Source organism: Apostichopus japonicus, chromosome 12 (assembly GCF_037975245.1).
Source record: "Apostichopus japonicus isolate 1M-3 chromosome 12, ASM3797524v1, whole genome shotgun sequence".
In the NCBI taxonomy this organism is placed as follows: Eukaryota; Metazoa; Echinodermata; class Holothuroidea; order Aspidochirotida; family Stichopodidae; genus Apostichopus; species Apostichopus japonicus.
The window spans coordinates 8878068-8892434 of NC_092572.1; the positions used below are offsets into that span (position 1 = coordinate 8878068).

Below are 14367 nucleotides of genomic sequence, written 5' to 3' on the forward strand. Positions count from 1 at the left end.
AATGGGGTAAGAGCCGGGGGAGGGGCACTGGGGACACGTGTACCCCCCACTTTTTTTCAAAATAGTAAATGTGCCTTACTGGCAAATAAAATGTGCCCCTTTGATGAAGAACTGCCTTTTGAATATCTTAGGCCTTTGTTCATTTAATAATTTATTTTAGTTATTCAGTTTTAGTCTGTACATGCTATTTTTAAAATGGCATCCCATATCTTTGTGTAGCACCGTTAAAAAGAAACAATCTCAATAATAGTATTGATAGCATACTAACACATTATATATATTTAAGTGATAGCATAGTACAGCACCCTGAGTACATACCATACCCTACATAATCTGAATCATATTCTATCGTGTTTATAAGGTTCTCAGATCTTTACTTTTGAACTTTACAACTCGGCAAGTAACAATAGGGTTCCTCTACCTTATAAGGTGCATCCACATAACAATGAAGTTACCGAACCATATATTATTTGAGTTATTAGGTGTAAAAGCCAGAACGTCACGCACACTAACACCCCGCCCACGCCTGCGTGACAACTACAATGGTTACTGAGCCTCGTAACTAAAAATCATTAGGGACCTCAGGCTAACAACGATGTTTGAATATAACAGTATTTCACTGGATACCAGTATGCTATACATACATATATGCCCGCGCATCCTGTGACAAAGGTAGGCGTCGTTTTTAGAAGACCCAGCTAGTGTGACCACAATCCTGTGTGTAGGCTTACATGTACAGACAAAACAGTAACTTTTAAAGGATTGAAACACTCAATATTTCAAGTTTCGGCTACTTCAAGTTCATGAAGTAATGACCCATTTGTCTTTTACACCTGATAATGAATGAAAGCAAAGTAAAAGCTGTGTCTTTTTTTTAAAAGCAAAAGGTTTTCAATCAAGAAGTAATATATGAAGTGGTTAGGATTTATTGTAACATACGGTAACATACAGCGTCCCTTTGTTTAAACAGGTTAAACGTTGATAAAATGTGTTGAAGGAAACACGTTAGTTGTTTCCAAAGCGTTCAAGATCGATGCTGTGAAATGTATTTTCTACATGACATTTGTTATACTAATAACTCACCGGAAAGTTTTCTATAGTAATCAAGGTCTTCAATATCTGTCCTTTCAATGGTAACGGTACCCGGAAGTTACTTCAGCTTAAACATTGGTGCCCTAACTGTCTAGTCTCACGATAAACCGGGCGGATCTATCATTTGCTAGACATGATGATTATTGGAAAAAGCTAAAGTCATTGTTTAGTTCACATAATCTGATATGAACTTTCCTTTCTTCGGCTAAATACACTCTTCGTCACCTGCGAAAATTTCCAAACTTGTCAAGTTCCCGTTTAATGGCATTAATGGCTGTGTTCTATGTATATATGTAGCGTGTACGTATGTATGTATACGCCAAAGGTAATGATATGCAAGGGCGTGGTACTATGGGACGCGAAAAAAAGCGAAATTAGTGTCACATATTTGAGGCATAAAGGGTCTAGTAAGCACTCGACACTTTTGTGCAAATGTTTAGCAAATTTGTGCTTTACTTGGACATAAACATAACAAGCGGATGTTGAATAAGAATTTTGCCATTTATCCAATTTTTTCTTAAGAATAGTATCATATCAACATTGAAAAGTTTGCTCGAAGATTTGGTTGAGTTTCTGGATTCGACTACGGTGTATAGTAACGAATGCATGCACATGTTATGCATGTTGCACATATTGTATATATATATATGTATATATATATATATATATATATGTATGTATATATATATATATATAGATATAGATACAGATGTATATATATATCTGTGTTCATGGCGAGTTTTCTTATAAACTGTAAACAATCTGGGGAAAGGTTACCCTAAAAAGTGGGTGAAACCAGGCTGCCCCCACTATTTGGGGTAAACTCACGTTTCCCCTATGTGTGTAAGGTGATAGATTACCCCGTGTGAGGAAATATCAGCTTCCTGTCAAAGAGGAAATGTTACTATATGAATTAGGGAAAGGTAACCCGAACTTAAGAGGTAAACGATACTCGACATTAAGGGGGCAACAAAGTTTCAAGTAAGAAACCTCTTTAATTGAGGAAACCTATTACCATATTATGGGGTAAAGTCATAAACAACCCAAAATTGATGGAAAGCTGTAAAAACACATTAGGATGTACATAGCAAGTTATGACAAAGTTATTGAATCATATCCAACTGTATTTTCTCTTTAAACAAGTCACAGATCTTTACAGATCTTTACAGTATATAAGTTTGATAACATGAATGCCATGTAGTCTCTGGCACCTGTTCAAAGGTGTTTTACATAATTTTCGTCTTTACAATTAATAATATCACTCTTAATTGATAAAATTCACACTGTTGTTCAGTAAATTGTTTATACTTCTCATATCTGTAGATATTTGAATAAGTGGGAATAGCCCAACATCTTTATGTACCAGTGCATTGAAAATTATTCAAAAAACAGAAACAGTTCCAGATATGCAACTTGCTACTTAGTACTCTGTTGAGGGCGTGTCCTTCTTATAAATAAAAACTTTAAGTAAACAGTCAACTGAGAACAAAATATATTTATCAGTCATTTTAGTTCACCATATTCTATCTTTATACATGACTGTTAACTAAAAACCATATTTTCAATTGTTCATGTCAGTCTCATATTTTTTAACCTTCAATTCTGCTAACCCTTCATTCTTCCATCCCTTTTATTCTCCAAACAGGTAAACACACATGTTTTTTCAACACAATCTTGTGAATTGTGTTCATCAAAGTGATTACTATCAGAAAGTTCAAACTTTAAACTTGTACAGATGAAACTTGGATCAAATTTAAAAAATAAAAGATTTGAACAATAACTATGCAACTGTTAAAAAATGCAAAACATCAACTAAATACTTGAATAAATGAATAAATGAATAAATGAAGATATTAAGTTCTTCCCTTCAACAACTTCATTAATGGCAACATGGACCTTAATGTCCATCCTGGAATTTCTTCCACAAAAAAGGAAAGATAGTCTTTATTTTCTCAATTTTTCTTGAACTGAAATCTCCTTTCTGGGTGTTTTCAAATTGTCCTTCAGTTTCAAGAGAACTTTTTGCATAAATATATATGTTTCTGCCGCTTTCTTCGGGAATTCTATGTTGCATGCATAGTAAACTCAAAACAGACAGCTAAATAGCTTAGACACTGTTGGTGCATCCATTATAATGTTAGTCTCTCCGGCAATGAAGCAAGTTTGAAGATCCTGGCCAGGCTTTTAGATATCTGTTGCTAACATCTTCATTGATGTTTGAAATGTTAAATGTAGTTCACTACTGGTGCATGTAAGACGTTGGAATTCATTAAAAATTTCCTCTACAGTGAAAAGGCAGGGATAAGTTTCTTTAGTTTTCCCTACTACTACAAGTTTCCTCCTCTGGGCACATGTTAGTGTCATCTTAGTCTTTACAGAGCTGATATAAGGACTGACCTTTTTGTGTTCTCTTTTCATGTAATCCAAATGATGTGTCAAAGTTAAATCATCTTCCCCATCAGGAAGCTCAGGAGTCCAATATACTTATCCTCTGTTGCACTGAAAAGACAATAATCAACAACATGTTAAATCATTAATGAAAAGAAAAATTGATAAATATATAAATCTAGATAACCAGACATAAGCCACATATTAAAAGGCCTCATAGGGGTCTTGTAAAGAGCATATGGGAGAGAGTAAGGTTTTTTTGCATTTCCCTTGAAAACCAGCCCTTGAGCTGTAGTAGGACATCTAGAAAATTATACCAGATAACATATTTTTTTACTTGCAAAATATCATTTTAAAGGCCCTTAAAATTAATACGAAAATGACTATTTTTGAAGCGCCCTCAGTGAACTGAGGATTCAAGACAGTTCAATTCGTCAAATTTCCTTAATTTTCCTCCAAATAATTTGAAATATCAAAATATATATTTCAAATAGTCTTTTAAAAAAAATAGTAACTGTTTTTTGACCAAAATTTTGGTGAAATGGCTGTGAAATTTTAAATCCTAAACAAGGTGAAATGGAGGCCCCTTAAAATTGACCAACTTCACGGATGTTTAAAAGTGTGTTCCAATTCATATATTTTATAGATAAAAACATGTAATCCAATGTTAATAATTGTTGTCTATTCATTTCTGATTTGTTTCACGATGTCTTAAAGGCTAGTTTTGAGAAAAAGGCAAAAACCCCTTTTCTCCCATATGCCTCTGTGCACAAGCCCCTATGAGACCTTTTAAAGTGTCGCCTCTACAAACTATAGGCTATTTATTTAGAAAATTGCAAATCTCTTGAGTATCGCCTGTTCTAAAAAATTCACTATGGATGTAAACATTTTCATCAAGGTGATAATTCTGTAGAAGTAAAGAAACAGTGTATTTTCAACCATAATTAAAATTTCAAACAAGGTTTTTCATAGTTCAAGATGGTAACAGTACGTTTAATAAGATAACCCCCAACTTGGAAACCGTTCTGAGCCCTAAACGTTAGTATCATTACTTGTTAGGCCTACTGTTACTTACGCCACTACTAGTACTATTAATAATAACCTACAAATAGCCTACTAGTACTAGTGCTTAACAACAACATCATATCCTAAATGTTTCGTAGACGACCTTCAGTGTTCACCCCAGTAATTTTAGCAAGTACATGTACTGTAAATTGAACGATGGGTTTTCATGCCATGTTACTTGCTACTACACTATTACTACTACTGCTAGGATTTGTTTGTGCATAGCCTTTTAGATATTTCTATGGAGAAACTAATCTAAAGTATAACAAGATCGACATACCTTTAAATATTATGTCCTTTCACCGTTTGGATCCTGGCTTGTTGATAAATCTGGAATCCGCAGTCTAAGTCGACTTATGCTGATGCAACCATACTGTATATTATGCTCGAAGGCTAGACTACAGGCTAGATACTAATGATGGCGCTATGGTGCTAAATACTATACAGCTTTGGCGATCCAATAGCTTCCAGTAACAAAATGGTACATGGTTTATAGCGTAAACGCTCTCGCGACCGAATAGCTTCCAAGTAACAAAATGAAATATAGGTTATCGCGTAAACACTCTACGAAACGGTGGCGAATATTTTCGCCAGCCCCTTTTTGGAGTGTGGATGCTTACGCTACATCTAGGTTATAATAAAATACAGTACTCGCTCGGGGCGATGGCTATAGGTATAAGTATAAGTAGGTAAAGCGGACCTACGTATAAGCGCTATTGGTAGAATCATTGGTAGGCTATATATAATTAGTAGCGCTGAAGTGTTCCTCAAAGTTAAGTCAAATATATGGCTGAATAAAGTGTCCTCGGATAAAATCCACCGATAAAAATAAAAACGTTCTGTGAAAGGGTCCTTAAATATGCTAAGATCCGAGAATCAATCGCTGTAGAAGGCGTTCGCTATAAAATATGAACGGGTGGCCAAGTCAATCGCTCGCGTCGCTCGTCGGTTGTGCCCACGTTTCCTAAAAACATTACTAATCCCTGAAAATCAGGGACTTCCGGAAACCCGTCACGGAATGTTCAATTCTGAAGGAGGGTGGACGAAACTAAATCACTACAACTAGCTCCTCCCCAGATTGCTGAGTAGATGAGAGCAATCGAGTAAAAGGATAAGTGTCGTACAACAGGAGCTAAAGATTCATGCAATGAAGATGACTTCAACATAGCGGCTCGGCCAATGGACGTGTCTTCCCGACCGAGCAACTCTGGTTGGTGGCGGTTTGGCGTTTTCTACAGGTTGTGTAGATGCCGGGGTAGCCGGGAGATAGGGTGTGGTAGGCGTAGTCGTTTTGGCTTTGTCAATGCGTCGAGGCGGAAGCTGGAGGTTTAGTGACTGTTGTGAATTCGTCGTCGAGGTAGGCTGGTTTGAGTCGATCCAGACTGATGGTTGATCGCTTGCCACGCACCAAAAGAATAAAGAATTTATCGTGTCGCTCGATGACTTGGTAAGGGCCATTGTAGTGAGGTTGTAATGGCGCACGAACAGCATCGATACGTATCCAAACATGAGTGCAGGTATGCAGGTCTGGATGTATTTGGTTGCGGTAAGGAGGCGCTCTGGTCAAGGCAGGACGAAGGTTATTTATGTACTGACGAAGACGATCCACGTAGCCAGATGGGTCCATCAAACTATCATCATCAGACGATGAAACAATGTCACTGGGAAGAGCCATTGTTGTCCCAAAAAACATTTCCGCAGCGGAACAGTTCATGTCCACCTTAAGAGAGGTGCGAATGCCTAGAAGGGCCAAAAAAAGTACTTCTGACCAGTGCGTGGAATCGGCAGCTGAAAGTGCGGACTTCAATTGCCGGTGAAAACGTTCGACAAGACCATTGGCTGCCGGATGGTAGGCGGTCGTTCGGATGCGATGTGAACCAAGTAGTTGGTTAAGGTGGCGGAACAGGGAAGACTCAAATTGCGAACCCCTATCTGTTGTAATCACCGAAGGAACACCAAAGGTAGAGACCCATCGTTGAACGAAGGATTTGGCGACGGTTTCGACTGTAATGTTCGAAATCGGAATGCTTCCGGTCATCTCGTAAAGCGATCAGTGATGGTGAGAAGATAGGAGTATCCCTCCGAGGGTAGCAGTGGTCCAACAATATCCATGTGAATGTGCTGGAAGCGGGCCTGCGCCATCGGGAAACTACCAATTGGCGTTTTGTTGTGACGGTGGACCTTAACCTGTTGACACTTAATGCATGATTTGCACCAATTCGAGACATCTTTGTGTACATTTGACCAAATGTAACGTTGCGTGATTAGTCGTTTGGTAGCATGGATGCCGGGGTGCGAAAGTGAGTGAAGAGAAGCGAAGACTGCTCGTCGAAATTGTTTAGAGACATCACAGGTAATGGTGCCCTCCGCCGCGGGGAGGGGTACATCTGTAAGCTTTAACGAAGATGACTTCCGTAGCTGAACAGGCTCATCGTCGTGTTGTTGCGCGGATGCGATTGCTGTGAAATCGAGTGGTGATGAGGAGATAGAAACGCCGTATACTTTACGAGATAGAGTGTCTGCTACTACGTTGTCGCGACCTGGGATGTGACGTAGGTCGGTGGAGTATTGCGAAATATAATCTAGGTGACAAATTTCGCGAGGCGAATAGCAATCTGGCTTAGAAGCAAAGGCGTAAGTAACTGGCTTGTGATCCGTGTAGACCGTAAAGCTTCGTCCGTCGAGCAAGTGACGGAAGTGTCGAATGCTAAGGTAGACCGCCAGGAGTTCTCGACCAAAGGCACTGTAGCGAGTTTCTGCTTTCTGGAGACGCTTAGGGAGAAATGATAATGGACGCCATGTACCATTGATAAAATGTTGGAGGACACCGTCCACAGAAAAATCGGAGGCATCCACCATTAGGGAAAGGGTCGCTTGAGGCAATGGGTGGTGAAGTAATGTCACCTGAGCTAAGGCAGTTTTGATGTCTTTAAAGGACTGGTGTCGGGCATTGGTCAGTTGAATAGATTTGCTCTTGACTTTAGACGAGAGTAAGTCGGTAAGAGGTTGCATAAGGGTAGCACAATGTGGCACAAAACGTCGATAGAAATTGGCTAAACCAAGAAATGCACGCAACTGAGTGAGGTTTTCAGGTGCCGGGAAGTCTTGAATTGCTTGAACCCTCTCAGGCAGGGGAGGGATTCCCTGACTGTCAACGTGATGGCCTAAGAATTCAAGTGAAGACACTCCAAGCTCACATTTACAAGGGTTGATATTAATGCCATAGCTGTCAAGTCGTTGAAATAACTGGTTGAGGTGTTGATAATGCTCCTCGGCTGAGGCACTAGCCACTAAGAGATCATCCAGATAGGCGTATACAAAAGGCAAGCCTCGAAGTACTTCGTCGATGAACCGCTGAAAGGTTTGAGCTGCGTTTTTTAGACCGAAAGGCATCCTAACAAACTCGAAGAGACCGAAAGGTGTCGTGATCGCGGTCTTTGGAACATCGGCCGGTTCAACTGGAATTTGATGGTATGCACGTACAAGGTCAATTTTAGAGGAGATTATCTTGCCATGAAGGGTACCAGTAAAATCGTGTATATGCGGTATCGGGTAGCGATCTGGAATGGTGACGCTGTTGAGGGAGCGATAGTCTCCACACAGTCTCCAATCGCCTAACTTCTTGGGTACCATATGTAGAGGTGAATGCCATGAACTTTCAGAGGGTCTGATAATACCTAATTCAAGCATATGCTCAAATTCGTTTTTGGAAAGACATAATCGATCAGGTGCGAGACGACGAGGACGGGCGAAATTAGGTGGTCCTTTTGTGAGGATATGGTTGGTGATGTTATGTTTGACAGTGGCAGCTGTTCGACTGGGATTGACGAGGTGCGGGAACTGGCGTAGTAACGAGCGATACTGTGAGTCGTGGTCATCAATGTGAAAAATAAGATTGGAAGACTCTACTGTAGAAAGAATACCAGTGATACAAAGGGAAGTATGAAGATCAAGCAGTCGACGATGCTTGATATCAACTAGCAATGAGAAATGTTCGAGGAAATCTGCACCTATGATAGGAGTTGAGACGTCAGCCTTAATGCAGGCGTCACACTGTCGCGAAATTGACACCAGATGGCCATACGAATATGGAATTTTGAATTCCGCACGAAGATGGCCCCGAACTTGGTCAACAGCCAATCAACAGCCGAAGCAAGTACGATGCCTACAGAAGGTCACACGACGGCACCCGAACCACACACGAAGGCAACACGAAGATATGTATTTCTATTTAAGCAGTTTACCCGCAGGACACACGAATGTCACACGAAGACCACACGATGGCTACACGACGACGTATTGATAAGTACTTTGTCGAATGCTAGAAAGGCAAATAGCAAGAAATGACAAAGTGAATAAAATAATGCTTTGTTATTGTAAGAGGAGGTGCTGGGCCTGTAAGAAGTGCTCATCATGTTCTCTGAGGTACATCGAAAGAAGCAATGCTGCTGCTTTCTTTTTCCTGGTTGTCTCATCACCAAAGTATGCCATTCTGTAGGAACTGAATTGAGGTTAGTTGTGATTTTGATTGTAGCTTTGGGAGTTACACACGCCTCTACTCTGTAGAGTTGCTTAGGACTGACTGAGGAAGATTCTTTGAGGCTGGCCTTTATATGTCCACGTTACCATGACACCTGGGAAACGCTTGAGGTTCACAAGTTCGGCTGTCTTCGCCGACCCCGTGGTCCCATCTCGATGTCATCATACTATAATATGATGGTTACTCGACGGCATTGCGAGGGCTTCACGTAGTCGTGTTGCCTTCATAAGACAATCGGGCAGCTTCTTGTTTCCTTCGTATTGTCTTCGTGAGGCGAAAATGCCCGATGGCACCGATGATCACACGAAGTAAAAAAGAAGATGACACGATTTGATAAGATGCCCTCACGATGCCTAACGAAGGGCAAAATGGACACACGAATTCAACACGAAAATGAACCTTCGCAAGGTCTTCGGGCAATTTTTTGGCATGCCAAAGATTTTGCCACCACTCACGAAGTTGCTGCCGGAGCCTGAAAAACTCCATCGGAGTTCATACGATGGCTTAAGATGCCCTCACGAATGGCCCGATGTATTTACGATCAGAGCCGAATTTGAACATTTTCTTTATCGTGTGTCCATCTGATGTCAACTTCGGGACAGTGTGACGCCAGCATAAGAAAGATCTCGCTGGTGTAGTCTTCTTTCTGCTCGTGGCGGGAATAACACTAACCTCGGCACCGGTGTCTATGAGGAAGCGGGTTCCTGTTTCTCTGTCCATAACATAGAAAAAAAACGACTATGATGAGTGGGGCCAAACAGCTGCGTCGTCCCTAGTTGCTGGCCTGCTTGTTTAACAGGTCCTGGGACTTAGGGTGCTTGCAAGGGGCGACACTTTCTTTCATTATCCCGAAGCTATTGTGAAAGTAACAGAAAGTTGGGTTGCCTGCAGGTGAACGGCCACGAGGACGGCTACGGGAGCGGGAGCGGTGTTTATGCTGCTGGACCGTCCTGTGAGCTCTTCTACTTGAAGGGAAAGCTTATCCACTAGCGCGACGAGGTGAGATGTATCGGGCGATAGTGACGTTTGTGCAACTTGTGGAGTTGAATACGCTGTTGTGTGAGGGCGAGTAATTCTCCTACTGTGGCTCCACGCTTAATAACAAAGTCAATATGATGCTAAAAGCTATATGGTGTCGTATAACGATCAAAGGAATAGGCTCTAGAGTCAGCTACAAACAATAAATTTACATCAGGGCGGCTAATGTTAGAAATTGGCAATACATGTCTTATGTGTATCGGGAGCAACCAAAAAATAGCGATAGGATGTAATAAACGTGAAAGGCCTGAATAATGAAGTGGGATTATCCTCCGTCTGGTAAATAATGAGGCAAACCGGTAATGTCTCTTGCCAAAAGTGAGTATCGAAAATAGCCCAACACTGAAGTAATAATATTCCAACGTTACACCACCATTGTAACGCTAGTACAAAGTAAGCCCAACGATAGGCTACAGACTACAGAGTAAACAAGCAGAAGCTAAATCTAAAACAAGGCCAGAATATGGGTGAAAAAATCACGTCGGGGTCACCAGTTTAGATGTTTCGATGGAGAAACTAATCTAATCCTTATACTGTTTGGATCCTGGCTTGTTGCTAATGCTGGAATCCGCAGTCTAAGTCGACTGATATTGACGTAACCAGACCGTATATTATGTTCGAAGGCTAGACTATAGGCTAGATTACAAATGATGGCGCTATGGTGCTAAATATTATAGAGCTTTCGCGATCAAATAGCTTCCAGTAATAAAATGGATTATATTTCCCCATTACACTTCACTACGGAACTACTCGAGATTGTATAATGAGGTTTAGCTTCAGTGTGTGATTTGGATTTGGAGAGAGTAGACGTATTTTGAGGCTCTCTCTCCTTTGCATGGTTTAACGTTGAGGGGTTTGTTAACAAAACCGTCGCGCTTGAACTATTTGCTTCAGATAGTGTTGTGCATGCCACCTTTTGTCTTGCTCTTTAACAAGTTTGTGTTCAATTACGTAACAAAAATTCGCACAGCATTTAAACAATGCTGTCGGGTCATCTTCAATTTCTTGTCACTTGCAAACGAAGCCTCTAGCACGCAAGTTGGTTTGTTTCTGGTGTTGTTGCGAGCACTTGCTGGTTGCTGTACGATACATGGCTTAATAATAATACTAGCCTAACCTACAATAATGTTGTAGGCATACGTTACACTTACAGGCGGCACAAATGTTGCATGAGCAGTATTTTGCTGGCTTTATGCTTTAACTTGTTTAAGCTTTGCAGTAGCAGTATTTTGCTGTCTATCTGCGTTCTGCTTAACTTAATATTAGCAGTAGTTGCTAATTACGTTATAATTACCCAATTGGCATTTTGCTTCGCGGTTTAATTTTTAATTGTGATGAGCTTAGAGTTCCGGGCAGGACCTGGCTTACCTTCGCCTTCGGGAGAAGGAAGTTCTGGTACACAAATCGCCCAAAGCGATGTAAAAGATATGCTCGCTCAAATGCAGGCACAGATTAAATTGATGTGTCAGAAAGTTATTCCTGGCAATGAAGAAAAAGCTAAAAATGAGGTAGCAACCTCTGCTGAAAATCGACCTCTTTCTGAGGCTTGTTCACTACACCCTCACAATCAGGAGGGGATATCTTTGGTCTATGATGATGAGCTTCTAGACTTATTGAACGCACCAGAAGATACTGCTAATGAGAATGATGATCTCATCTCTCTTCTTGAAAGTTCTTCAGAACTTGAAAAGCAATTTGGGGAATAAAGTCGGTACTGCGGTACTGGAAAAGGTTGCAAATTTGGTCAAAAATATTTGTTCCAAAAATTGGCACCACAAACACTGAAAGAAAAGATGGAAAAATATCAACATCCAAGCAATATGGAACTATTGCAGACATCTCAGGTCAACAACTTGATCTGGGACAATATTCAGCTGCAAGCTAGAACCAAAGATTTGAGATTACAAAAGATACATTCATGGAACGTTAAGTCTATGATTGATCTGACTTATCTAATTAATGATGTATTGACTGGCAAGGCTGGTCAGGATAAGGAGAATGTCCTGTTGAAGTTGACAGATGCCTCGGCCTTCCTTGGTTTATTTAACATAGACTTGAACCATTTTCGGCGTGATCTTTTCAAGCCGGAAGTTAAGGCAGAGTATAAAAATCTTTGTTCAAACTCAGTGCCTATGTCTACTCTGTTATTTGGGAATGACATATCGCAGCAAGTGCGTGACATAACCGATGCAAATAGAATGTTGTTTAACTCCCACTAAGGGGAGCGCTAGAGGTGGAGGTTTTAGAGGTAAAATCAATTATCGTGGCCCATACAGAGGAGACAAAATACGCTACCAGCCTTTTTTAGGCCAGCGTCACCTGCAGTACACAAATCAACTGCCGAGAAATCCTCAGAAAAGCCTGAGGAATTAACAAGAGGTAAGGTATGTGTCGATTCTGTTAGTGTACATTCTTTACAGCCTTGTAAAACAAAGCAATTACCCATTGGCGGCCGTTTAAAACATTTTCTACAGCACTGGCAAGAAATCACAACTGACTCGGTTATACTAAGTTGTGTTCATGGCTATGACATCGAATTTGATGAAGAAAAGCCAATTCAATATAGTAGATCCAAAACAAAATATATATGCTCTAATTCAACTGAAGAGCTTCGTTTAGGTAATGAAATATCTAAGCTTTGGGAAAAGAATGTTTTGGAAGAAACGTCCCATTCCCAAGAGGAAAGTATTTCATTGTGTTTCTCAGGCCTAAGCCAGATGGTTCTTTCAGAATGATATTGAATTTAAAGAACCTAAATGAAAGTGTCAAATATTACCATTTTAAAATGGATACTTTGCAGGCTACATTACGGCTAGTAGAGCCGCAGTGTTTCATGGCTTCAATTGACCTGAAGGACGCCTATTATTCAATACCTATTAATTCTTCAAATCGAAAATTTTTGAGACTTGCGTTCAAAGTACCAAATGGGTTGGCCTCAGCACCTCGCATTTTTACTAAACTACTCAAACCTAATCTGGCTGAGCTCAGGAAATTGGGTATTTCTTGCCTAAGCTACATTGATGATATTTATATCAATACCAAAAGTGCATGTGTTTCTGCAGTGCATACAGCTGTACAATTTTTTTCAGAAATTAGGCGTCATCATTCATCCCGAAAAATCAGTACTAGAACCAAGTACTAGGCTATCTTTCCTTGGATTTGTGCTTGATTCCCAACATATGACTGTTCGGCCAAAACCAAAAAGGATAGAATTTGCCTGAAATGAGATACAAAAATTTAAGGGCAAACACAAAAAGACTATCAGGGACTTGGCACATATCATTGGTATCCTTGTCTCTTTCCCATGAGTTAAATATGGACCCCTTCATTTACATGGATATGTAAAAGCTTATGATTTCTCTGTTGAAAAAATACAAGCGAAATTTTGATACAGAAATAGAATTGGCTGAGTGGACTGTACAGAGCTGAAATGGTGGTTAGAGTCCCTTCCGCTTGCATGCAAGCATATCTTAGAGCCTAACCCAGATATTGTATTAGAAACTGATGCTTCCCTGGTAGGATGGGGTGCTTTTGCCCGACCCTCTCTACACGGTCACAAAGAAAGTGGAATACCGTTGAGAAAACATATCACATAAATGTGCTTGAACTCCTTGCTATCTATTTTGCTCTAAAAACGTTATGCTTAAAGGGTGATCATACACATATAAGAATTTTATCTGACAGCTCGACAGCTGTTGCATACATTAAAGCTATGGGAGGTACTCATTTGTCACAATGTAACAAAATAGCAAAAGCTATAGGGGAATGCTCTGAATCAAACAAAGTGTGGTTGTCTTGTTGTTACTTGCCGGGTAAGCTTAATGTCCATGCTGACATGCTGTCCCGTACATTTGAGAGTAACACAGAATAGATGCTAAATCCAGAAATATTTCATGCAATTTCTTCCCTGTGGGGAAACTTTGATATTGATTTATTTGCATCTCGTACAAATAAACAACTAGCTCCCTTTGTTTCTTGGCGACCAGACCCAGATGCCTTATTCATTGATGCATTCTCTTTTAATTGGCATAAGTACATCTTCTATGCTTGCCCCCTTTAGCCTAATTGCCAGAGTACTGCAAAAAATACAAAGGGACCAGGCAAGAGGAGTAATTGTGGTACCTTTATGGCCAACTCAGAAATGGTACACAAAACTGTTACACATGACCATAGCTATTCCAAGGTATTTACCGCTGGGGAAAGAAGTCTTACTTCTATCCGAAGACAGAAGCAAACTACACCCC

General features: G+C 40.3%; 1 long non-coding RNA gene across 1 annotated transcript in view; it reads right to left on the reverse strand.

Moving 5' to 3' along the window:
• LOC139976918 (uncharacterized) overlaps window positions 1-14367 on the reverse strand; it is a 472282-nt gene that overhangs the window by 332623 nt on the left and 125292 nt on the right. The gene's annotated exons all lie outside the window — the stretch shown is intronic.